The sequence below is a fragment of the Pogona vitticeps genome, chromosome 5 (assembly GCF_051106095.1).
Source record: "Pogona vitticeps strain Pit_001003342236 chromosome 5, PviZW2.1, whole genome shotgun sequence".
Taxonomy (NCBI): Eukaryota; Metazoa; Chordata; class Lepidosauria; order Squamata; family Agamidae; genus Pogona; species Pogona vitticeps.
Window position 1 is genome coordinate 99563861 of NC_135787.1, and position 26716 is coordinate 99590576.

The 26716-nt window shown below is 39.3% G+C and overlaps 1 long non-coding RNA gene across 1 annotated transcript in view; it reads left to right on the plus strand.

The window, feature by feature from the left end:
• LOC140707743 (uncharacterized) overlaps positions 1-25900 on the plus strand; it is a 49490-nt gene extending 23590 nt beyond the window's left edge. The window contains exon 2 of the long non-coding RNA XR_013545592.1: positions 1424-25900. This is a non-coding gene — a long non-coding RNA (uncharacterized LOC140707743). The remainder of the gene's footprint in view (positions 1-1423) is intronic.
• The last annotated feature ends 816 nt before the right edge of the window (positions 25901-26716 follow it).

Genomic DNA, 26716 nt, shown 5'->3' on the forward strand with positions numbered 1-26716 from the left:
CATTGAGCAGGTTCACTGCATTCAGACAAATGTGTAAAAAACAAAACCAAATCAGAGATATTTGTGTGCATTTCTGTACTGGTAAATTTGAAGGTGCAGGTGTTCATCACATCAGTCCTCATAGTCAGTCTCCCTCATTAAAGGAATCCAAAAATATAGGCATGCAAGATCAGTCCATATCAGAAAAAGAAGACACACACACACCTCTTAAAGATAAAGGCTGTTAACTACACATTCAAGACAAAATCATCCTCAAGTGCTTTGCATTAGAATATGGATAGCCTGCAATAATATACTGTTCCTGGACAAATGCATCTCTTTTAAGGCTACTGTGAGGTTTGCATGTAAGTACAGAGGGAACAGAGAAGCCAGGAGGACGTTGTGGGTGGATGTCTTGGTCACTGTTACTCAGAAGGTTGCGGGGTTCTACTTGGTAAGCCCTGGGTTCCTGACTCCACTGTCTGTGCGCACCAAGCTGATATGTTCTCCCTGGTTTCTCATTGTGCCCCATTGCATATGTGCAGCCAGTTACTCTACCATCTGAATGATTATAAACATTTCCACCCCCATTTTCTAGGTATTATTCATCCTGAAGCTGGCTATTTTAACCTCTTATTAGTTTTCCTCAGGACACTGGTTTTTTTTAACTGTTGTTACACGGCAGAAACAGCACCGTTCTTTTTTAGTTCAAGTAGAACACATCTTTTTAAAACAGGTCCAGCTTATTCCCGGTGCCCAACAAATCTTAAGGACTTCTCTGTTCACCACCATCTCATGCATGCATTTAGATTCCTTAATTTTACCTTTCCAGTTGGTCCTGGACCAGGCGAGATTTCAAAGGAAGCTACCTTGGTGCTCCTGAAACCTTTACCCTGAAAACCTGGCTCTAGCTTCCAAGCAGCTATTGTGAAGAGATCTTCACCCACAAAGCAGGTATCGGAGAGGAAGGTGTATCAGGGAAGTTACCTGCTGCTGAAAAGGTTGCCAGTTAACATCAAAGGGCCTCATCTGCCTCTTTCTGTAGTGGAAGTGAAAGGCAAGGCTGTCTACTGTCATTCACCCAACTTATGACCCCATATGAGATGAAGGCAACCTCTCACTCTGCCTATGCCCAGTACACTTATGCCATTGGCCCACTGCCTTTTGATAAGCAATAAAAATAAGAGAGGCATGCATATGGCTCCAGGCTTTCAGGCATGGCTATCACATTACTATCTTTCTGATGACACTGTATGCCAAGCTTATTAAACTCCAAAGACTTTCTCTGGTAGAAAACACAGAAGCCCTTATGTGAAAAATGGAACATGTTCAGATTCTTCCTTCTTTGCTGCTCTCTCATCCTTGATGAACGACAATGATGCCCATGCTTTGCACAGTGGATATTAAGTTACTTGACAGAAAATTCTTTTTTTCCCCTCTGCAGTAAATGGCAGGGTGGTGATAGGATGTTCTGATGGGCATGCAAAGAAAGACTATTGTGCTTCTTCAAGAGGAACAGCTTATTGACTCAGCTTATCTGGGCTTGAACTTTTCTTCTCTGTGAGTAACTACATCTTTTCATCACCCTACTACTGAGAATGTAACATTTTCTGCATACACTCCATGGCTTTTTTGCTGACCTTTCAGCTCCCTGCTAAGGGAATGGGATGATGTGTCATATACTCTCAAGTTAGAAACAACTTATAACGACCCTAATAGAGCTTTCAAGGTAAGTGAGATATTTAAGGAGTGGTTATATTAGTTACACACACATACACCAGTAAGTTTCACTGGTTGAGCAGAACCATAAAACCCACATCTTCTGAGTCCCAGTTTGTCACTCTGTCTGCTGTACCACATTGGGTATTCATTATGGCAATAGAGGTCTCATAATATTTTCCTGATAGTCCAAGACAATTCAGACAAAGCAGAGTAATTGTCTACAGTCTTGTGCTTTCTTTAATAAGCAGGAGTGTGAGTACGTAACAAATATTTGCAAATTTAACATATTTAGCAATCCTGAGTGTCACCTAATAGTCTGCTCCTGACAGTATAAAGGCAGATTTGAGAAATTATTATCTTCAAAAAGAGGATTTCATGATACTGCATTAAGATTAGATATAAGGAGCATTGTAGAAGAAAATAAAAAGAAGAAAATAAAAACTGCTACCTTCTGTCAACCAGCAGGGCAATGTCAGCCTTTCTTAGACTGACCATGATAATATCAACTGCAGTCTGCATTGAGTTAAAAATCCTTAAAGGCCACGTGGACAAAAGAAAACCAAATATGAGGGGATGGGTGGACTTTGTAAGAGAAGCAATATAAGTTTTCTACAATTTATTACAAACAAACAAAAAACAAAAATGCAAGTAGTGGAGGGAGCACAGAAGCCAATATTGATTAGGCACTTGGTTAACTTCCAAATGGCCACTGGCTGGGCAGTGGTGAGATGGGGGTGTCTCTCTCTACCTGCTGTTCCTAAGACCACAATGCTGGGAACTCTGGGAGCCAAAGACTAAAAAAGCAACTTTTCTAAGCCCTTTATAAACAGAGGGGGGAGGTATCATAATGACGAAGGCTCTTTGTGCAGTACTATTTTAAAGGAAATCTCCTTGCTGTGATCTTCTTTGAAAAAGAATCAAGACAGCAATTGTTCTTTTTTGGGGGAATAGCAACTTAGAATTCAAATGTGCAGAACAGGGTATTTTCTAGGAAAAACAGGTTTCAACGATGTCATCACTAAACAAACAATGAATGAGAGAGTGGAGCATTGCGTTTACCCAATCCTTATGTCTCAATACATGCCGCAAAACGTACAGTGTACATTCCCTGGGCAATTACAGGATGATTCAACTTAATTTTTTCTGTAAGCATCAGAAATTTCCACATCATCAATATCTTGCTGGCCAGCACCACTGACTGAGCTACTCACCAAATGTTCTTGATGCTAACATTATTTCTTAGTACTAGAGGATAGAGAAATCACATGATAAACATAGAGAATTGTTTTGTATAATCAAATCACTTTCTTCCTCTTCCATTTTCCAGTTCTCAGTTTAATAAGAGAAGTAAATGTAATATGTACCTAGCAAAAGTGACTTGGTCATGTTTAAGAAAAAAAATTAGGGTTTGCTCATGTTGGAGATTACACTTGCAACATTAAGTTGCGATTCAGCCCTTTGAGATTCCCAAAGATTACCTGGGCGCACTTTCCCCCTTTATAAACAAATTGCATCCATGCTTCTTTCTAAGAAAATAAGAAAGCTTGTGTTTACTAAAGAAATACACATGGGATAGGAAATGTGATAGGAGCCCTAGGTCTAATAAGATCAGAGCTATCAGGAGCCATGGATGCCCCTTTCATCTCTAGAGAACACAGAGAAGATGTCTTCTTCTTGGAGGGAGAAGAGAAAAAGTTGTGAGAAGAAAGTAAGAGACATGAACAACCCTAAGAATAGCAATCTAAGGTTTGATGGAATGTTAGCACAGGTCAGAAGAAGGTAAAGGATAATCTAAGAAACCTGAGGAGGGCCCCCTCTCTCTAACCTTTCCCATGCAAAGACATGTATCTTCTTGAGTGAAGCTGAGTTGCACCCAGTCACTCAAAAATACAGCTTTATCTGGTTTTATCATCAAGGCTTGGAACACCTGGAAACACCTCTATTTATATAATTGATCCTACAAACATGCCTGCATCTCTAATTCCTCAGAGTAATGGGTGATCCAAGAGAAAACCCAAGCTATGGACTGAAAACACACACAGAAAAAAAGCAAAATCTATACTAGAAACTTTTATTTCCAAAGGCAAAATAAAATCTGATAGAATAGCGACAATAGAGTTGATGAAAACATACTGTATAGTCACATTTGGAATGCTGCATATAGCTCTGGTCATTTAATCTCCCAAATCATATTTTTGAACTAGAATGTTGTTGTTATGTGTCATTGAGTCACTGCCAATTATGAATTAATAACCTCTAAAAGGTCCTATCATCAACAGCCCAGCTCAGGGATTTCAAACGAAGGGACATGGTTTTCTTTAATTGAGTTTATCTTTCTCTTTCCCTGCTGCCTCCAAAGTTGCTTAGCATTATTGTATTTTCCAATGAGTCCTGACTCCTCATGATGTGCCAAGTTTAGTCATTTTTGCTTCCAGAGAGAGTTCAGGTTTGATTTGATCTAGCATTCACACATCTATCTTTCCAGCAGCGCAAATATATTCTTAAAGCACTTGTCCAACATTCTACTTCAAACAAATTAGTTTTAATACTGTTGGCTTTGTTTACTGTTCAGCCTTCACATCTGTAGATAGTAATCAAGAATATCATATTATAATGACATTGGTCTTGAGCAACAGTGGCTCATCCTTATTCTTAAGGATCTTTTCTAGTTCAATCATAAGCTTCCTTCCAAATATCAGTATTTTTTCTGATTTCTTGGCTGCAGTCTTTGTCTGGATCAACAGCTGAACCAAGATACAGAAAAACTTCATTTTGATTTCTTCATCAGATAGGCAGAATACTTTATTATTGTCACAGACCAGAACTAAATAAATCATGCAATTAAAAACAGAATAGAAATATGTAATGTGCAATATACCAAACAGTGCATCTCTATATTGTATATATTCCAATAGCGATGGTATGTTTGCAATATGATCTCTAGTGCCTCTTCTTTTTCTGAATCCAGATTGAACACTGTGGAGATTTTGCTCCACACATGGTAAAAGTATTTGGTGTACAATATTCAGCATTGTATTGTTTGAAAGGGAAATTAATGTAATATTCTGTCAATGCTGCACTGTTTGACATCTCCTTTCTTTGTATGTTTTGTTGTAAATTCGAAGCCATTGCTTTATTTTCTGTATTTGTTGACATATTCTTATTAGGATTTTAACAGATGTAGTCTCTGTAGCCTGAAATAATTCTGCTGGTATCCTGTCTACTTCTAATGATGCATTCCTTCCCAATGTTCTAAGAGTGGTTTTCATGTCACTTTCAAAAATTGCAGGTTTATCACCGGAGAAATTTTCTTCAAAGAAATCTGCCACCTGCTGTTAACTTTCCCAGTACGCACACCTTTGCCTCATCTACATGTGTGTCCAAGAGGCATCCATGCTGCTGAAAAATGTAAGGAGAAATGAGAATTAGAGCTTCTTCTCTATGAAGGAAGACTAAAGAAAATGGAGCATAGCTCCAGAACATAGCGCTGGGGGATTGTTCAATGAACCTAAGTGGTTTGTGCAAACATTTTTAAATTTAAATCAGTAAAATGTGTAATATTAAACAGTTCCAATTGTCAGTAATTCATTTGCCTATAACAGAAGGCAATGTGTGTTTGTGTGTGTTATTAAGTCACATCTGACTTATAGTGCTCACTTTCATGGAAACCTTGAACAGAGCAAGCACTTTTGTCAAGCAAAGATGAGGCAATGGGTTCTGTTTACAACAACATGATGACACTGGATGGTTGGCAGTCCTGACTTGTTTGTTCAAACTTGTGCTTCTAGCTTGCCTGTCTTCAAACAAAACCCTTTATGTCACTTTGGACCAAGTTGCTTTCAACAGTGATACACATCATGGTGAATAATTGATAATAGGCTAATACTCCATCTGCCCCAAACAGTCCATGTGCCATCTCAGGATCACTTAATTCCTGATGAAAGTCGACATCGGAAGATTTAAGATTTAATCCTGTCCTGGCATTCAAAGAAAGGATTTCCTCTCAAACTACTCTCACGGGAACAAGGGATGTGTAACAGATATGCACGTTTAACCACGTCTCCTGCCTTCTTCCCACTTCCAGTGCTTCCTGCAGACATGATGGGTGTCATCATCATGCTTCTGTGTATGCTCCTTCTCTATTGCTTTTGTGCCATGTTCCTTTTGTGGGGGGCTAAAACATCTGGATGGGACCTTCCCATAAGTACCCCCAAAGCATATAACTCCATAGGAAGCAATACTGGGTTGATTTTGATGTGCTTTTTAAATTAGACTGTATTCTCTTAATATAAACACTAAGCATGGTATGTTTATATATGTACATTTATCATATATTTTTCATTTATATCTACTGCCATTTCTCATGTCATATTTTTAGAGTACAGTATTTTATTTGTTTGATTATTAGTCACACTGCTATCCCACCTCCTTTTTTTCAATGAGCTCAAGGCAGCATTTACTGCTTTATCCTTACCAACCACCTTATGAAGTAGACCATGCTGAAAGAAAATGATAGGCCAAAGGTCACCCAGTGAGTTTTTTTCTTCCTTTGCCTGAGTCAGGATTAAGGTATGAGAGCTAGGCATTTGGGCCAAGGACTTGATGGATCTGGTGGGGTTTCAAGGAAGTAAGAGCAGTTGCAGTTGTTCTGGGAGGGAATTCTGTGAAAAAGCAACATCTGGAAGAAAGGTGGAGGAAGTAGGAGGCTTTCAGAGGACTGAGGATGGTGACATTGCATGAGCAACAGTCACAGGCAGGGATATGGTCCATACAAGGGTAAGGAGCATGTGTCTTAAAGATATGGACAAGAAGTTTGCATAGGATTTGGAAGAATACAGGAAGCCAACATACAGACTGAAGGAGTTGTGTCAGGCAATCCAAGCTGTGAGAAAAAGGAATAGTTTTAGTACCAGAGTAAGGCAGCTGAGAAGAGGTCATGAAGATTCTCTCATGAGAAGAAAAGATTCATTGAAAGAGACAGTAGTGCTGGGGAAACCTGAAGGCTGGGGGGGGGGGGGGCGGCAGCGGGGGGGGGAACTAAATATGAGGTGGATTGGTGCAGTAAAGGAAACTATAAGATTGAGTTTCTAAGGTATGAGCAGGGTGTTGACGGAAAGACCTTTTGGAGGACACTAATTCATTGGTTTACCATAAATTGAAAATGACTTCACACAACATAACAATAACCATTGATGGACGTAAAAAGAGAAGATTGCGGTAATCAAGATAGGCCAGCTTTCATGCCTGTTCAGTAGATTAGGTGGAATGGATATGAATGAAAAGTAAGAGTGAACAAGAAGAAAAGTGCTTGATACCAAAGATGAAAAGTTCAAGTTTGAACATATTGAGCTGATTTAAAATTATAGTAAAGCATTCAATCTCAGCTATTCAAGACACATTTGGAGACCTTTGGACTGAAAAGAAGGAGAAAATTCTGGGTAAAGAGTTGAAGCAAGTACTGGTAGAACTGAATTCATCGCATATGATGAAGTAATTCAGGGATAGTACATAGAGAAAAAGAGTAGAGTCCCAAACTGAGTCCTGATTAATAAGATACTGAAGTAATCATTTTACTGGGATTTGGAAGTGAAGGCAGTTAGGAAACAGTATATTTGAAGGTGAAGAATCAGTCAGGGATTGTTTACTAAAAACAGAAGCAAGAGAACAAAAATAAAATAAATAATTCTGTTGTGTTACATTATCATACAAGTAAAGGCAATCATGCAAGCCGTGATAGGTATTTTGCCAGCTGTTCATCAGACAACAGGTTATCCCCTGGTTCTACAATCAATGGTATAACAGGGCATGTGATAGATAGTCAGCAAACTACAAGAAGTACTTATGTGTGTTGTTTTATACAATGAGATTTTGACCACTGTTTCAGAGAAAGCCATTAGATCAATGGATCAGAGGTCACAGAAGGTGAAGGAAGAAGACCATGGAAAGGGTGGACTATGAGGAAAATTAGACAAAGTGAACTCCACTACAAAGGGATATTGCGGAAAATAAGATCAAGGAACTGCCCAAGGTAATATGTGAGGAAGTACATCCAAAGCAGGAGATGCAATGAGGAGATAAAGAAGAGGGAACAGAGGGCAGGTAGTAAGAATGGTCAACACAAATGCTGAAAAGTAAAGTGGAGAAAGAAGGTGAGCTAAATCTCTACCTCTTACAAGAACTCTGAATGGGAACCTGTCAAGATTGCCAAATTGGACTTTTGAACAACAGGCAAAACCTAGAAGCGAGTCATTCCCACCCCCCACGGTTGAAATGTTGTATAAAGAAAGTGTGAAATGATTAAGGGAGTATAAGAAATGTAATCCTGGAAATCTGAAATTTGATTATGACATGGAGGTTCAGAGAGCAATGAACTACCTGTTAGAGGTTAAACATATGCATAGATGAGGCAGGAAACAGTAAGGGACACAAGTATCAACAAGAATGCACATAGGCTCTGAAAACCAGTGAAGCAGTGCTGCTACCACTAGGTGTTATTTTTTTAAAAATTTTAATCTAACCCCAATTGGTTAAACCCTGGGGGGTTTACTAAATTATACCCCAATTTCCAGACAGAGGACATGGGTTTTCTGCATCACCCCTGCTTCCCTGTATGTTTCAAAGAAGAGCCAAATTGAGAGGATGGAGGTGTGGATGTGCATGGCCTGTGCCCCTTTGTTTGAAGAACTGGGATGTGAAATCCAACCCACAGCTGCCTGAGCCATAACTTTAAAACAACAACCTTACTGTTTCCCGCCTCATCTAACACAGACTTGCCTGGCGAAATTCATCTTGCTAAGAACATTACATCTAAGAGTAACCTCTGGACAAACCCTATCTTGCCAAGAATGTTTGGACTTTTGGTACTTGCTTTGAAGAAGTGGGATTTACCCACGAAAGCATGCATTTGAGGTGATTTCTGATTAGTGGCCTATAAAGGTAGTGCCTATTCTTGCATTTGTAGAAAAATTGTGCTTTCATAGATTTGTTCATGTAGTCGAGTGCACAACACTTTCACGTGGAATGACGCTTAGTGTCACAAAGCTAGGCTTGTTCCATCTCCTGATGTCCATGCACTGAATTCAGCTGTCAGAATATGAACCTTGCGTATTAGCAATCCAATTGGTACACATCAGGAATGGGGCCTGCAGCACAAATGAGTGCCCTACATGAATGTCACACATACAACAAAGCACAGAATACACCACATCTACACATGTGGGCATTTGTAGATTCTTGGGACCAAAAATACACATATGGATGCCTGTAGCCATAATACAAGATATGTGTGTCATAAGATAGTATTGTTTAGAGATGTGGTGCCGTTTCTGTTGTGACTGAATGTGGCATTGATAACCTCTATTTTTCACCTCCTCAAAGTCAAAAAAGCCTCTTTTGAACCCTTGATAATTAAATGGTTATGTGAATAAAAGTTCTGGTCAGAATGAATAATCTCAGAATGAATAACCTCTACATTGTTCACCTACCCCTCTTCTGAAGGGCCCAGCATCAAATCCATGTCAGCAATCTTTAACAGGGACAGTACTTAAAACATTAGCATTATAGCTTCTCCGATCAAAAAAGGCTTTAGAACCACTCTGTTTCTGCTTCTTGTTAAACCTACAAAGGAATTCAAGCAATGAATGCAGTGTGAATCATGGTGTTCCAGCTGCATGTTATTAGTCTGTCAGCAACTGGTAAGTAAATCAGCTCTTTATACGTATTAAGGGGTTTTAGAGTCCTGAGCACTGAATAAATGCACTTATAACTAAATTCAAATGATATCACTTTTACAAGGATAGATACTTAAATTATAGTGTAAGTAGAATTTGCCACCAACACATTTGTGTGAAGTGAACATGTTTTGTAGTCAAAGTAGCCTCTAGTGTTCAAGAGTTACTGTTCGCTGTTGCTTGTTTTTCCCATCGTAGACAGGTAAAGGAGTGGAAAAATGAAGTCACATGAGCCACCCAGAAAGATGAGACTCTGAATTGAGAAGTCAGCGGGCAGCCTTGTGGCACCTTAAAAATGAACAAGTTTTATTGACATGGATTGCATCTGAAGAAGGGGGCTGCTGTCTACAAAAGCTTAAACCAAACAAAATGGATTACTCTTTAAAAGGTTGCAAGACACTTTATACGTTTTGCTGCACCAAATTAAGATTTTTGCAGCAAACAACCAGCAAACTGAACAAAGTCAGTAAAGAACTGGTTCCTGGGAATGAGCCACACCCCAGTCTAAAGGCTGTATTTGGAAACATATGTTTTAACTGAGCAAGTGCACTGGGTCTAAAATCATCGTTTTTGATACAAGTAAAATATGCCTTAAAGCTTTATTGAACTGTTATGTTTTGCCATTCTCCCCAGCTTCCCAACCAGGAGTAACAAAATTACTTCCCATTAACAAAATTATGACTTAAATATTATGAAACACCAAAATGAACATAAGCCTCTACCAAGGGCTCAAGAGACCTCTAGAGTTAACTGCTTTCCTGGGATTCCAAACCAGGCAGGGAACAGTTAGAAACACCAAAGAGGCAGAACCTGGGTAATTCTGAGATGCTTAGTTTAAGATGCAGTATAATAGGAAGCAAGTAAGTCCTGCCTCTTAGTTTCTTTGCGAGGCACACACACAAATGATTTTCCTGTTCTAGGATGTCAGGGTAAAACCCGAAATTATGGAACTGGAGACAAAACATAAGAAATGGACTGAGGAAACAAATGTCAAGTTTTTTTCTCTCCTGGTAATAGAGAGGACTGCAGCATCTGCTGAAGACAGATGAGGAGTAGGGGTGCCAGGTCACATGAAATTACTGAGCTTCTTTCAGTACACAGAGTAAGCAGGATCCCTGGAGGAGGAGATCATTTCATGGGTGGGGGGAGCTGGCAGCTTTAAACATGGGAACTCATCTATAGGATACCCATTGTGGTGATGTGAATATAGTGACAGACTAGGACTCAAGAGACCTGGGTTTGAATTCCCATTCAGCCATGGAAACTCACTGGGCATGTAGAACTGGTAGAACTACGACTTAAATATCTCACATTGAAAGCCTTGTTAGAGTCTCTTCAAGTCTATTTTGATTTGACAGCACATAGCAAGAACAAACTCATCTATGGCCATTCTCAGGAGCTGCCGGGACTCATTGGTTCAATAACAAGATGCCTCTGTGTTTGTGTGTTACTCCAAATGGCACAAGGGCCTCAATTACAAGGACTCCTGGCTCTTTCCCCAGTCCCATCCGATTACTCTTGTTTTTCTGAGGCTATGATGGTGGTCCCATCATGCCATTTGGAGCAAATAAAGAAGAATCAGCATTGCTGCCCATGTACCCTCTTGTTGCCCATGCCCTTGTAGCAGCAGCACAAAGCCTGAGTGGATAAAATCTCCCTCCCAACTCATTCCTGCTCACCTCTGTAACATGGGAAGAGCCCACCTCTATGATATCAAAACCGTCGTCCACATCTCAGATTTTAGCTCTGATATGTCAGTGCCTGGGGTACTACAGACTTTGCTCCATATGATTGGTACGCCCATCAGCATCTGGCAGACTCTAATAGTAGCTGAGATTGATGCAGTCCAGCAGGTCCCACTAGTATGACCATGATCCTTCCTATATTGACCAGCTTCATGTCTGCTCATCACAAATACACACTGTTATTGTCACCAACACTGCCATCCTTGCTGGGCTCACCACTCCTATGGCAGTCAAGCAGCTGCTGGGCTCAGATCAGTGTTGATAGCTACCATTTTACATTTCCTGTAACAACAACAAGTACAAGTAATGAAACAGTACAAGTAATGAAATAGTCAGAAATCTATTAGTTATGCCCACCAACATAACTCTTTCAGCATAAATCTCAGCAGCAAATTGTTGGGTGTTAAAAAATTGATGTAGGTATTAGTTGTGCACCATTTGTGAAAGCAAATGCCCACATTGACTTCTTAACTTGTGGCCATTGGTAGCTGAAATTCATCATATTGCAGTTATGCCAGAGTACTTTTTTCAATTAGATTCTGGCCAACAATGTATATTTTTTTCAACATTGTATCAACAAAATTACAGCAGGCCACTTTCCAAAGACTAATTTGTAATAGGTACATGTTACTTTCAAAAATTAATTTTCCAAGCTCTGGGAAAGAGATGATGTGACTGCAACCACATGTTTTACTCTAAATAAGTGAGACAACAGATATGTATAAAAAGATGTCTAGTGTGGGGATAGTGGATAGTGTCACATATAAGAGATAAATCTGGGGTCATCCATTGAAGCTGAAAAGTAGGTGGCTAGCTGCACTCATAGATACATTCATGGAGGATAAAGCTATCAGGTGCTACTTGTATGTGTTGTCCACAGCACCAGAAGCACTGTGTGTCTGTATCTCAACTACTGGAAAGCACAAATGGAAGGGTGCTGCTGCACTCATGTCTGGCTGGTGGGCTTCCCATAGGCAACTGGTTGACCACTACATGAACCAAATTCTGGACTGGCATTCAATCTGATCTAGTTGGCCTCCTAATATTGTTATGCCCTCGACATATACAGCTTTCATCCTTGACTGGCCCTACCATTTGGTAGGATTAGGCAGACTGGCTCTTGAAGATCTTGGGATAATTAAATGGCTGTCAACTGTCGACCAACTGTCAAATGTTTGGTTTATTATTACATTTTATACCTATATTTTCACCACCCAGCAATGTGTAATTGGATCAGGCATCAAAATGTCTTCAGGCCCTTTTGTTTTTGTGCTCCCCAACCCTGAATTTCTTAATGCATCCCACAATTATATCCCTGGGCTAGTCATTTTCAGCTTAGGCTCTGATTGACACACTCTTGCTGGGATTCTACAGGCAGTTCCACATACCTGTGTTTTCTAGTTAGCAAACACAGGAACAAAACTAGAAGACACAAGGATCACCACCACTACCACCACCACTTTCTTGTTTGCAAATGATATATTAGGGGGGGAAAGTGTAGTTGCAAGTAAATCAATCAATCATATGGGGAAATGTAATTGGGAAAAGCACTACCATGATATAAAGTAATACAACAATCAACATGTTATTGAATTTAAAGATTAAAACTAGCATGCCTGACATATGCTGCATGTTATAAAAATATATAAATCCATAATCCGCCATGAGAGCCAGTGTGGTGTGTAGTGGATAGCATGTTGAACCAGTACTCAGAAGATGTTGTTTCAAATCCTTGCCCAGCCACTAGGAGGATGGCAACAATGAAGCCCTTCCTTAAATATCTTACAGAACATAGAAAACCCTCTTTGGCTTGTTTAAGTTAAATGTGACTTGACAGCACATACTTAGAAGATCCAGGATGGGTGTAAAGTTGCTCAGAAATCCATCACAAGTAAGACCTCTCTTAATACTCTGAATACATTCCTTTATAATCAGTGCCACTCAGCTCAGATTCACATAATTGATGTGCCTAATGACTATAAACACTCTGGATCAATGGTGACTAGGGAATGGGGCTCAATGTAAGCATGGAACAGAAGAGGGAATACAGCACTGACTGTACTGTGGCCAGGACCCTGATCATCTTCAGGATCTTTTTAAGAATGTCAACAGCTCTACCTTTTGTGTCACTTCCGGCATCCTTGATTATACAAGGAAATTACATAATTAGAAATATAAATGCACCCACCTGTATTTCTTTGATTATCATTTTCGTCATTTCACATTTAGTAATTAAAACTGAAATAAAGACTTTGTGAAAAATTATTTGGTTTTCATTATTATTTTATTTTATATCCCTTTTATTGTTACTCAGATTGAGCACTATTTTTTGTGGCATGGCAGGCTATAACTTTTATAATAAATGAATATTGATGGATTTTTAAAGAGAAAATCATAGAACCGTTAAGTTGAAAGGGGCCTACAAGGCCATCAAGTCCAACACCCTGCTCCATGGAGGAATCCAAATCAAAGGATATCTGCCAGGTGGCTGTCTAAATTTCTTTTGAATGCCTCCAGTGTTGAATCACTTATCACCCCTTGAGGCAATTGGTTCTATCGCTGTACTGCTCTAACAGGACATTTTTCCTGATATTCAATTGAAATCTGGCTTCCTGTAACTTGAGCCTATTGTTGGTATCCTGCACTCCGGCTAGTGGGGGAGGAGAATCTGGCAGTGATTCATCTGTCTATGATACTAATTGCTCAGCATTTTCCTCAGCTGTAATTAACCCCTCTGATTCCAGGCCTTCTTTGGCTGAACTCATGAAATCTGGCAGGATTTGTTCTTGACAAATCCATGTTGGCTTTGTCTAGTTATTACTGCTTTGTTTTCTAGGTGCTTGCATAGTGACCGTTTTATAATCTGTTCCAGAATTTCCCCTAGTATTGATGTCAGGCTGACTGGTCTGTAGTTCCCAGTATCCCCCTTTTGGACACAAGAACAACATTAGTCCTCCTCCAATCATCTGGCACCTCATCTAGTTCCCATGATTTCAAGAAAATAATGAACTGTGGTTCTGAGAGCTCTTCAGCCAACTCCTTCAATACTCTTGGATACAATTCATCCAGCCCCAGAGATTTGAACTCATTCTAGGTAGTGAGGTATTCCTTGACAATTTCTTTTTAATCTTCAGTTGCAGTCCTGTCTCCCCAAATGTGGAACTTCACATTTGTCTCATGGGTCAGTCTGTCCTTTGGGAGAAGACTGAGCTAAAATAAGAATTGGGGACTTCTGCATTTTCTTTGTCATATCATTTTCCCATCTCCATTGAGTACCCGAGCCACTGTTTCTTTTCTTAGTCTTTTGCTATGCACATACTTGAGGAATGTTTTTGTTGCTTTTAGTGTCTCTAGCTAACATCAGCGCATTCTCAGCTTTTGCCCTTCTAATGCCATCCCTGCAATTCCTTGCTACTTGTATGTACTCTTCCTTTCTGACCCAACCTCCTTTCCACTTCCTATTTGTATCTTATTCTGTTTTCAAGTCCTGTCTGAGCTTTTTGTGAAGCCATACTGCCCTTTTTTGCTATCTCCCACCTTTTTTCTTGTTGGAAGTATTTGTAGCGCATTTAAAATTTCTTCTTTTAGAAACTCCCAGCCTTCTTGGACTCCTTTTCTTGTTAGGATCTTCTGCCACTGGACCTTACTTATCATTGTCCTGAATTTGTTAAAACTGGCTTTTTTGAAATCCAGTATATATGTGTGGCTACTATAAAAGAACTGACTCTGATAGACTTTTTAACAGAAAGGATGATAGGATTAAGAAAGAATGGGTCAGGTTTAGGGAAGCCTAGAAACAGAGGGGAAGAGAAAGAATGGCCCGGTGAAGTGGGGATTTGGGATTTATAACCCTTGTAAAGTGAATATTTCTGCTAGTAAGGCAAAAAGGAAATAATCTCTTGAATACAATCTAAGATATCAAAGGGGAATTTAAATCTAAATTGTGTGTGTGTTCTGTGCTCTCAAGTTGGAGCTTACTTATAGTGACTCTAATAGGGCTTTCAAGGTAAGTGAAATATGTAAGAAGCAGTTTCACCAGTACTTCTCCCCCAGTGATTTTCCATGGCCAATGGATTTTCCATGGGGATTTAAACCCTGTTCTCCAGAGTCCTAGTCCATCACTCTGTCCATTACACCACATTGGGAATCGCCTAAATCTAGATTAGGGATGCTTAAAGTTCAGTAGAGGAATATTATGTTTTATCGAAATATTTTTTTTAAAGATAGAAACAATATACACCTTGGCAATGCATATTTCCGAGGGGTTTTATTTAACATTTTCAGGCAGCAGATAAGTGAAAAAAACCTCCTATATAAACCCATGCATTTTTCTCAGGTAGTGAAGCCTATATAAAAGTCCATTGGGTCTGCAACTATATCAACTTCCATTAAAAAACCCATAGAGTTTACTACCAAAGCATACTCAATGAGAAGATAAATTGAGCCAGCCAAAATAGGAAAAAAGAAAATTAAGGAAAATGTTATTGTTTGTTCTTATTTGCAGAGTTTTGCTTTGGTAACACGAGCTATGAGATTTTGAATTAGTCCACTAGTAATGAAATCTGCAAGCCAGTTCAGAAAAAAATAAACAAAGGATATATAAATATCCATTGCCTATAAAAGGGCTGGTGTAATGTGAACAAGTTGCCAGCCAGTACAGAGTCAGCGAAGACAGCTGAGCCACAACAGAGCCAAGGTAAGGCAAGGCAAAGCAAGGCAAGAATCTGTGTGGAAATTTAAAAAAGAACAGCTGCTACAGAGATACAGCAGCACAGAGGCAGTACACAGAAATCATAGATTTTCCTCCATATATTCAAATTTGATGATGTTTGGGTGAGCATGTAGAAAATATATTGTTTCTCCACATGTGTTCAAATGTGATAAAAGGCTAAGAAACATATTTCTGCTGTTATGATATTTTTTACTTTTTTTAAAAGAGATGTGCATTTTGAGGTTCCATCCTCTTGTATTTTTGGATTGAAATAAGATTTAAGTTCTTATATGTACCTTTTGCAGCTATTTGTCTGACTTTGGTATTTACCTATAACTTAAGTGCAGTCTTCATATATGGACACAAATTATATATATATAAATATATAATATGTGCCCAGCATTTCAATCATAGCGGTAAGAATGAAATTTAGAGGTCACATACAGTATTGCTGACTTTTTAAAAAGTTATGCTTTAAATGACTTTGGGATTTTTGTTTGTTTGATAGGCCACCTTTCTCGCAATAAGGTGACCTAAGGTAGCTCACAATAATAAAAGGAATGAAATTAAAAACATAATAAGTTAAATATTAAAGAACTACTAAGCTATATGCTAATTAAAATACAATTGATTAATTAAAAGCAAGTAAACCTTAAAACTATCATAACTCTAAAAAGCATTTGGGAATTCAATCATGATGATTAAAAGCTTGCCTGAAAAGATGAGTCTTCAGCTGTCAGTGGGAGGATAAAAGGAAGGGCCCAGCTGGACATTCCACAACTTTGGAGCTTCATAGAAGCAATGTGGATGAATAACACTTGTAGAGTTACATAGCTGATGTTGTGTGAACTCACTTTTCTTTCTTTGTTTCACCATGAGCGACTACCCAGTAATTTATTCCTATCCTCTGAGTAAGGATTAAGCAAGCAAATGACTTATACCTTGATACTCAAATGAACGTTGATATGATTGTCATGATTATCTAGTTCACAGTGGGTTTTAACCCTTTCAGGGGTAAATGTTAACTGTGGTCGACCTACACAGACTCAAACTACCAAGGGATATTATAAAGTTCTCTAGCGCTGTGCCAAATTTGTTCAGCTTTCATATTTTTGACCTTGACTATTGAAATATTACCAGAGCATTTCAGAAGATAATTAGTTTCTGCTTTATAGCTTACAGTAAAATCTTTGACTGTGTGGATCATGAAAAGCTATGAATCATTCTCAAACAGATAGGTGTACCACAACATTTAATTATCCCGGTGTGTGTGTAACCCGTACTCTGGACAATAAGCTAGTATTAGGATAGATTATGGAAAACATAATGGTTCCTAATAGGCAAAGGTGTTAGACAAGAGTGCAGTTTATTTCCCTATCTGTTCAATATAGAGTAATGTGAAAAAGGAAGTACGGTACTCCCTCTTTTTGAATTATATGGTTTTACATATCAGGACATAATAAAAACATCCTGTCCTTAGCAGGTCTGAAAATTAGGTAAATACAACCTCAGATGAACAACAACACATGACATATTACACCATGTAATTATTTATTTAATGAAAATAAAGCTAAAATGGAGAAGCCATGTGTGAAAAATTAAGTACACCTTCAATAGCTTGTAGTATTACTTTTAGCAGCAATAACTTGAAGTTATCATTTTTCTGTACGACTTTATCAGTCTCTCACATTGTGGAGGAATTCTGGCCTAATCTTTACCACATTGCTTCAGTTCATTGAGGTTCGCAGACATTTGTTTTTACACAGCTCTCCTAAGGTCCCGTCAGAACATTTCAATCGGGTTGAGGTCTGGACTTTGACTGGGCCATTGCAATACCTTATTTTTCTTTTTCAGCCATTCTGTTGTAGATTTGCTGGTGTGCTTGGGATCATTGTCCTGTTGCATGACTCAGTTTTGCCCGAACATTAGGTGTCGGACAGATGACTTCACATTTTACTCTAGAATGCTTTGGTATACAGAGGAGTTCATGGTCAACTTAATGACTGCAAAGTGCCCAAAACAAGCTCAAATCATCAGCTCTCCATGACCATGCTGGACAGTTGGTATGAGGTGTTTGTGCTACTGCCCTACCTGGACGAGCGGAGTCTCATGACAGTTACACATGCACTGGTAACATTTTGTATAGATTATTGCAATGCGTTGTACGTGGGGCTGCCTTTGAGGACGGTCTGGCGACTACAACTGGTCCAGAATCGAGCTGCGTGGCTGGTGAATGGTAGGGCCGCTACAGAACACATCAAGCCGATTCTGTTTAAGTTACATTGGTTACCAGTTGCTGCCCTGGCCCAATTCAAAGTGCTTGTTTTGACATATAAAGCCCTAAATGGCTTCAATACCTAAAGGACCGCCTCCCTCCATATGAGCCTACCTGGCAGTTAAGATCTAGCCAGGGGGCCCTTTTGAAAGATCCTTACCTCAAGGAGGTAAGAGGGATGGCTTGTAGACAAAGGGCCTTTTTGGCAGCTGCCCCCAGACTATGGAATGCCCTCCCGACTGAAATTCATCTGGTGCCGACATTGATGACATTTCGGCGCCAGGTCCAAACCTTCCTCTTCCAGAAGGCTTTTAATTGAAATAACATCAACTGTGGGTCCTGATGGCAATTTTAATTTTATTTTAATCATTTTATCATTTATTGTATTTTAATTTAATTTTAATTGTTGTAAGCTGCCCAGAAACCTTTGGGTAGAGTGGGCGGCATATAAATAAATAAATAAATAAATAAATAAATAAATAAATAAATAAATAAATAAATAAATAAATAAAACAAACAAACAAACAAACAAACAAACAAATATGCTATGTTTTGTTTTGTTTTCACCAAATGTGATGCTGTGCATTATGGCCGAAGATCTCCACTTTGGTCTCGTCTGTCCAAAGGACTGTTCCAGAAGTCTTGTGGTTTGTCCAGATGCAGATTTTCAAACATAAGCCATGCTGCCATGTTCTTTTTAGAGAGAAGAGGCTTTCTCCTGGCAAGCCTTCGAAACAAACCATACTCATTCAGTCTTTTTGTGATTGAACTGTCATTTAGCATGCTAACTGAGGCCTGTGGAGTCTGAAGTGTAATACTTGTGCTTTTGGTAATTTCTCTGAGCATTGCATGTTCTGACCATGGGGTGAATTTGCTTGGACGTCCACTCCTGGCAAAATTGGCATCTGTCTTGAATGTTTTCCACTGGTGCATAATCTTCCTCACTGTAGAATGATGGACTTTAATTTGTTTCAAAATGGCCTTCTAACTCTTGCCAGGTTGATGAGCAACAACAATATCTTCTCTACAATCAGTGCTGATGTGTTTGCTCCTTTGCATTGTGTTAACACACACCAGTAAACTGCTAAAACCTTGGCTTTTATAGAGGTGGTCACAGATGCTAATGATCAATTATTCATGGGCATTTGGTTAGCAGCACCTGGCTGTTATGTAGCCTCTTAATGGAATCAGTAAGGGTGTACTTAGCTTTTCACACATGGTTTCTCCATTTTGGCTTTATTTTTGTAAAATAAATCATGACATGGTGTAATATGTCATGCTTTGTTGTTCATCTGAGATTGTATTTGCTTTATTTTCTGACCTGCTAAGGACCAGATAATTTCTATTATGCCCTGATATGTAAACCAGATGTCGACCAGACCAGATGGGCAGGTTATAAATCAAATAAAGCAAATCAAATCAAATCAGTCAATCAATCAATCAATCAAATCATAGAATTCAAAGAGGGTGTGCTTTCTTTTTCACATGACTGTATGTATAGAACATGTATTTTTAAAACTGGCTTAGAATAAGATGAAGGAAGAGTAAAAATTGCAAAAGTAATGAATGATGAATATGTAACAAAGTTCCTTTTAACTTGTTACTTCTATGCTCTTGCTATTCCCAATCTTTGAAATGTAACTTCACTACATCCACACAGTCAAATAGGTAATTCATTATATGTAGCTATAAATCAATGGCAGGAATCTTCTTGCTTAACAGAATAGGTTGTAATTAAAATAGGCTTGTTGAATCAATGGCATCAGTGCTAAACCAGACAAAGAATGAAGTGAGGATTGCAATATTAACATATTAATTTGTACAAGGTTTCTTGAAACTTGGCTTTCTGCCTCATTACTTTGCTTCCATCCTTTAGTTTTAGCTGCTCACCTGAGGGTTCATTTCCTGACTGGATCTTCTTTCATCACAGCACTAGTAGTTTCAGTTATTTTAAGATTAATTAATTCATCAAGTCAATTCTGATTGAAAGCAACTATTTCCATGACTTTCTAGGTACAAAGTACTCAGAAGTGGTTTACTAATCCTTTCTTCTGGAAACATTATGGGAATATGTAGCTTACCCAAGGGGACATGGACTGGATCTTCTCCTGGGATGTACAGTGGGGAATTGAACTCCCAACCTCTGAGCTACATCAGATTGATTTGTCCCAATAAACCAAAAGAAACACACACAGCTCCAAAGAGCTAGACCATCGGGCTTCTGTCTTTTGCACAATGGAACGGCAAGAATTCTTTCTAGTACCAGTGAGTCTGCGTTTCCAAATTCAGAAAGCTTTTAAATGAACGTGTAACTGACTATTAGAATTAAAGCATACAATTTCCCTTAAGGGTGTCAGTCAAGACAACATTAAAATAAACATACATTTCAAATTCATGAGGACAAAACAGAATTAGGATGAGGTTGGGAACAAAGAAAAGACAAATAAATCTCTCAGATTTTTGTGTGGGTGGTTCATGGCCAGGGGCACCTTATTTCTGCCTCTTCCTCTGAAAGGGAAATAATAATCCCTTCTGAAAGCAAATAAATACCTCAGTAAAAGTCAAGCTTAGGCATGTAGACACTGACCCAGACAAAGGGTTTCTGCAAAATGATGGTGTAACTGATTGTTGAACAAAGCCGGATGTTATTAAAATGCTAGAGATATTGGGGCTATGTCTTGAGGGCAAGAACTGATTAAGATTTTAACACCATGGATTAAAAGAGAAGGAATACCTACAGGAAGTAATGTTGTGGTTTAGATGAAAACTGTTAAATCTGCTGAGCCTCTGAACTGTTTATTTCCCAGTGTTATCTCAGGTACAACCCTTGTCACCACATGTCATATTCTCTGCATCAAACGTGAAGCAACCCAGCAGTAAAAGCCGCTCTATCAAGGCAACTCATACAAATTCTGACATGACTCCAGCTATGTTACAATATTGTTAGAGACTTCAAAGTTTGGTAGAAGCTTCAGTGGGTAATCCTGAGGCATCTCCCTGGCAATTTCTTTGACCAGATGGTCAAATGAAGTGAGTGAAATGAAACCAGCACGTACTGTTTGCTTTACACAATGAAAAGTTGCTGTCAGGAACTCACAAACATAGTCATCTGCTAGAATCAGAGGTCACCAAGCTAACTAGTACACATTACAGCAATCACAAGAAGTTCCTGGGGCTTTCCTGGAAGATAAACAGCCAGCAGGTCTTCTGTCTTTAAGTGGTTAGTCAACAAATCCATTGACATATGGTTTGATTGGAGATGGCAGCCCAGGTAACTTTAAAGGACAAGAGAAAGAGATGATCTAAATCAGCAGTGTGAACTGATCAATGGTCAAATGTTGCTCTGTGGGCCAGTCCAGAGTGGTGGTGGGAGGATCCCTGTGAGGCAGTGGTTAACCTGTAGTATTACAGCCTAGACTCTTCTGAAGAACCTGAGTTCAATCCCAAAGGGCTCAGGTTGCTAGTTATCTGACTAAGTCCTCATCTCTCAGAGGTTGGGGATGTGTAACCTGCATAATTAAATTGTAAACCACCCAGAGAATGCTGGGTACATAAGCAACACAGTGTGGGTTGTTTGTAGAGTGAGGGGCTGTTAAAATTTCCCTTTCCTCTTCAATCACCCCATTCAGTTAGTGGATTAATTGGGGGGTGGGGGAGAAAATGGAACCATAAAGGGGGAAGACTGATTTTAAAAACATGCCTATGGCAAAAGAATGTTGTAATCAGTCGCGCTCCTGTCCACATTTGACTTGAAAAAAAAAAGTCCCAAGAGACTAGTTAGAAACTCAGCTGGAGATAAAAGGTGTAATGCACCTACCTTGTGTTCAAACAAGTGAGACTTGTGTTGACAACTTTCAAGGAGGCAGCCAATCAGAAAAACATTATACAACCTGTGTTTTAAAGGTGGCAGCTGCAGCTAGTGTGAAAAGTGCTTCCAGCATGATATTCATCTTGAGGCTTTAAAAGTGCCCAGCTGTCACATTGTACGCATTCTTGTATTTACATTTTCAACCATTTATCAAGGACCAGTACCCTGCGGCAGCTCATCCCAGCACATCATATGACTATCTGGAGCTCTACTATCATGGTATGAAAATGCCCCTGCCTCATCCGAGCTTTCAGAAACACAGAAAAGGGAGGAGGGGAATACGTACTGTACCAGTAAGACAGAGCCTTATGTGGCACATGGTTTCCAATTTTACAACCATTACCAAAAACAGGCAGCTGTCAACTGTATCCCTGAATCCTCTTCAACACATTCTCCAATTCCCATAGTTTCAGTCCAGGCAAATTATGAAAGCTCTGTATTCAATTATTTCCCCATGACAGAGAAAGGAAGAAAAAAATATGGAGTTTGATCTGCACCAGAAGCAATGTTAAGGAGATGTGTTGCAGCATGTGTGTCTTGGGGGGGGGGGTACAGGATTACCAGCTGCAAAGAATTTGTTGTGAGGAGTATGCAGTCATATGAACACCAGCACCACCTGTAATCTTATGGCAGAGCCCAGATATACAGTAGGCTTCATATCTCACTGAGGTCTAGGACTATGTGAAATACGGACTGTATGAATTAAACCTATAAAACAACTATAAGTGTGTTCCTAATGACACAAGTGCAGTAACTATGGAAAGTTTCTTATGACAGTATACAGTGTAATTTGGGCAATATACTAATACTTTCTCTCTTAAGATTAAGCTTTAGAACAGTGCCATGAGGTGGACTGCTGCTATAAAAAGATTTCTAGGCTTTCTGCCATTGGGACACCATGTGCTAGTTGTAAATAATTTTTCCTCTTCCTTGGCATCTGATGTTGTAACACTGCAATTTGCCCACACATCTGTGTGAGAAGAATACCACTGGAAAGAATTTATTCTCTCCAGTAAAATCCCACCATCAGGTGCGGTAATTCCCTCTTTGCCAAAAATGGAAGGAAAAGAAGGACAGTGTTCCAGTGTAGAACTGCTCCTTGTATAGTTGGAATTAGGACTTTTGCATGAACATATTATATAGTAAACACCTGCTGTTTTAATAATGCCTGCATTTTTATACATATACTGTAGCCAGAGATGCCTTCATTCTGCTGGGAAATAGGGTTTAAGTTCTGTGACTGATAGAGCCCTATTTGTTCAGCCTTCAAGATCATACAGTGAAGTCATACCACATCTTTCATTTCAGTGGCAGTCAACCTTTTAATCACAAGTAATTTTCATATACTCAGCAACTATTGTTTGATGTGAACTCACTACTAAGATAGATGTGTAACCCTTTTCCTGTTTTGTTCAATGCTTTGTGATGGGGAGTTTACTGGAATTTCAATTTACTGTGTTGTATTTCATAATTGGGTACATCCTATTCAGAGCTTTGGCTAATTTATGACTCACAAATAGAAACCACTACTATCATCATCGTCATCATTACTATGCCTTTGTGCTCATTTCCAGCAGTGGCCTTGAGATACCATGGAGCATGGTGAGCACACCTTTTGACAAAAGAAATACTCACCAAATTCCTTCTAATTGTCACTTTAGGCTATCTTGACTCAACAAGACATCGATATGAGAAAGCCCTCCTAGATTCCCCACCTCCTGCCAGCAGTATGACAAAGAATTTTCCCTTCTCCCAAATTCTTTTTTCTGTAAAATGCATAAAATATCTCTAAATAAAATATCTTTTCCCAATGGCAACACACCTAACCACCCAGCTAACACAAAAGGATTAATTACTTGTTAGGATAGAAAAATACAACCTAGCAAATGCTTCAGGTTCTTAAATAAGACAGTCTTGTAATTTTTGGCAATTCACATAACTGGTTTCTTTCTCTCTCTCTCTCTCTCTCTCTCTCTCTCTCTTTCACACACACACACACACACACACACACACACACACACACACACAAACACAGAGACAATTTTACACAAAAATTATAGGTGATTCTATGCAAAAAAAAATGCCAAAGTATTTTGGTCACATGGAAATTCTTAGAAGATAAAACTGAAGGGTAGCTGTGGCTTCGTGGCCACACATAAAAGGAAATGTGGAGGTCTTATGGGGCATCCTGGGGGACTGGAGGTGACAGGAAGCAAAAGTAATATTTCTCCATGATCTCTGTGTTGGGTTAGTCTGTTTTGGTTTGTGCTCTCTCCCTCCCTCCCTCCGTCTTTGTTTCTCTGAGCATTATTAGTTTGGCTTCTGTGAAATGAATATTTATTAATTTTTTAAAATATCTGCTTTCCTTTTTTGTCCCAAACAAGATTAACTGGAAAAGCAGTATCTATAATCTGAACACATTTACATGAAATGCAGTTCAGTATCTCAAGACCCTGTGTCATTAACTTCAAAGTGGCTATTGTGTAGCAAAGAAAATGTGCTCAGATGACAGCTGAATTGGGATAGTCACATAGATTCCAGGTCATCACCAAATGTTGAATAAGGACAATTTTTAGCATATTACATGTACTAATAAGCTGGTTTTTGCACAGCCATAATAGGTAACCATCAGTCTTGAGAGACTATAGTAATGTGCTCTGAATAGAGGTCTTGGAACAGCGTTTAGTGCAGCTGAGAAGGCCAATTCGAGAGTGACAATCCCTTCCACACTGAAGACAAATACAGTCTGTCCCCTGTCCAGCTCCCTGATTTTGCTGCTTTCGGGACTGCCTCTTTGCCTCGGCCTGCTGGACAAGGGTCTCTTCAAAACAGGAGAGGCCATGATGCATCGCCTGCCTCCAGGCTGAATGCTCAGATATTAAAGTTTCCCATCTGTTGAGGTCCATTCCTACGGCCTACGGATCCCACTTGCAGATATCCTTGTATCGCAGCTGTGGTCTCCCTCTGGGGCATTTTCCCTGCACTAATTCTCCATACAGGAGATCTTATGGAATCTAGCCATCAGCCATTCTCACGACATGCCCAAGCCAATGTAGATGTTGCTTTTTCAGTAATGTATGCATGCTAACAAGTCCAACTCATTCCAGCACTACTCTATTTGGAACTTTGTCCTGCCAGGTGGTGCCAAAATTGTGTCCGAGACAACACATATGGAACATGTTCAACTTCCTCTCCTGCTGTGCACAAAGGGTCCAGGACTCATTGCAGTACAGGAGTGTACTTGGGACACAGGCTGTATAGACCTGGATCTTGATATATGCCATCAGCTTCTTAGTAAGCCATACTCTCTTTGTGACTCTAGAGAACATGGTAGTTGCTTTGCCAATGTGTTTATCCTGCTTGACACCTAGAGAGACTGTGTCAGAGCTCATTGAGCCAAGGTACACAAAATCATGAACAACCTCCAATTCTTGTGCAGAGATGGTAATAGAGGGAGGTGAGTCCACAACCTGGCCTATGACTTATGTTTTCTTCAGGCTGATTGTTAATCCAAAATCTTGGCAGGCCTTACTAAAATGATTCATAAGTTGTTGGAGGTCTTCGGCAGAGTGGGCAACAACAGCTGCATCATCGGCAATGAGGAAGCCCCGCATGCATTTCAGTTGGACTTTGGTCTTCGCTCTCATTCTAGAGAGATTAAAGAGCTTTCCATCTGATCTAGTCCGGAGATAGACACCTTCTGTTGCAATTCCAAAGGCGTGCTTCAGCATGACAGCAAAAAAGATCCCAGAGTTGGCACGAGGACACAGTCACTCCACTTTGAATGCCAAAGGGATCTGATGAACAGCCAATTTGTTTCTAAAAAACTACACAATACAACAGGGCATTCTGGCTTCAGCACAACAAAAATGAAAACAACAACAACCCCCAAACAGCTCTTCAAAGCAAAGTTAATTGCTTTAACATTTTAGAAGCAATATACTGCTTAGCAGATTTGTGTGTTCATTAACGAACCCTTATAATCAGTTAAGTATATTACTTGCAGCCAAAATGTTTATGCTAACTACCCCTTTGGAAATTTATATCCAGTGTTAATGTTACACTTGCCATTTTCTGCATTTAAATTTGCTTGGATTTCCCTTCTACCACTATTATATACATATTTGAAGATCAAGTATTGTATCCCACACGTTGGATGAAATAGACTGTAATCCACAAAAACCCATGCTGAAACAAATCTGCTAATCTTAAAGAAACAACAATATTTCTTTTATCATCAGTTTTTAAAAAGCACATCAGTCATAAGGTATGGGACCCTCTCAGCTTCTTAACCAAGTTTCTTCGTCAGTATGAATCATAGTAGGTGCGAAACTACGAAAACTCTCATTTCAAATGAGGGCTCAATCAGGCAGGCATTTATCCCACTGTTTGGTCTGCTGTGGGAATGGGTTGATCCACTCTTTTTTTTTCTGGCAATCACAAAATATAATTACTGGAACAAACCAAGCCATCCCCAGTTTAGTTCTACCTGCACCTTTCTGAGCCCCTGCTAGAGGCGTCTACATTTTTGGTGTGTGTAATATTGCCATTTTTGATCTATTTCCATGTAACAGCTGGAAATGGAGCAAAAAGTGAGCCTTCCCAGCTATCAAAGCTCCTTTCAGTTGGAATTTCTGATATAATGACTTAATAAGTGAGCCACTTCAGGATGTCAGTTTCCATGGG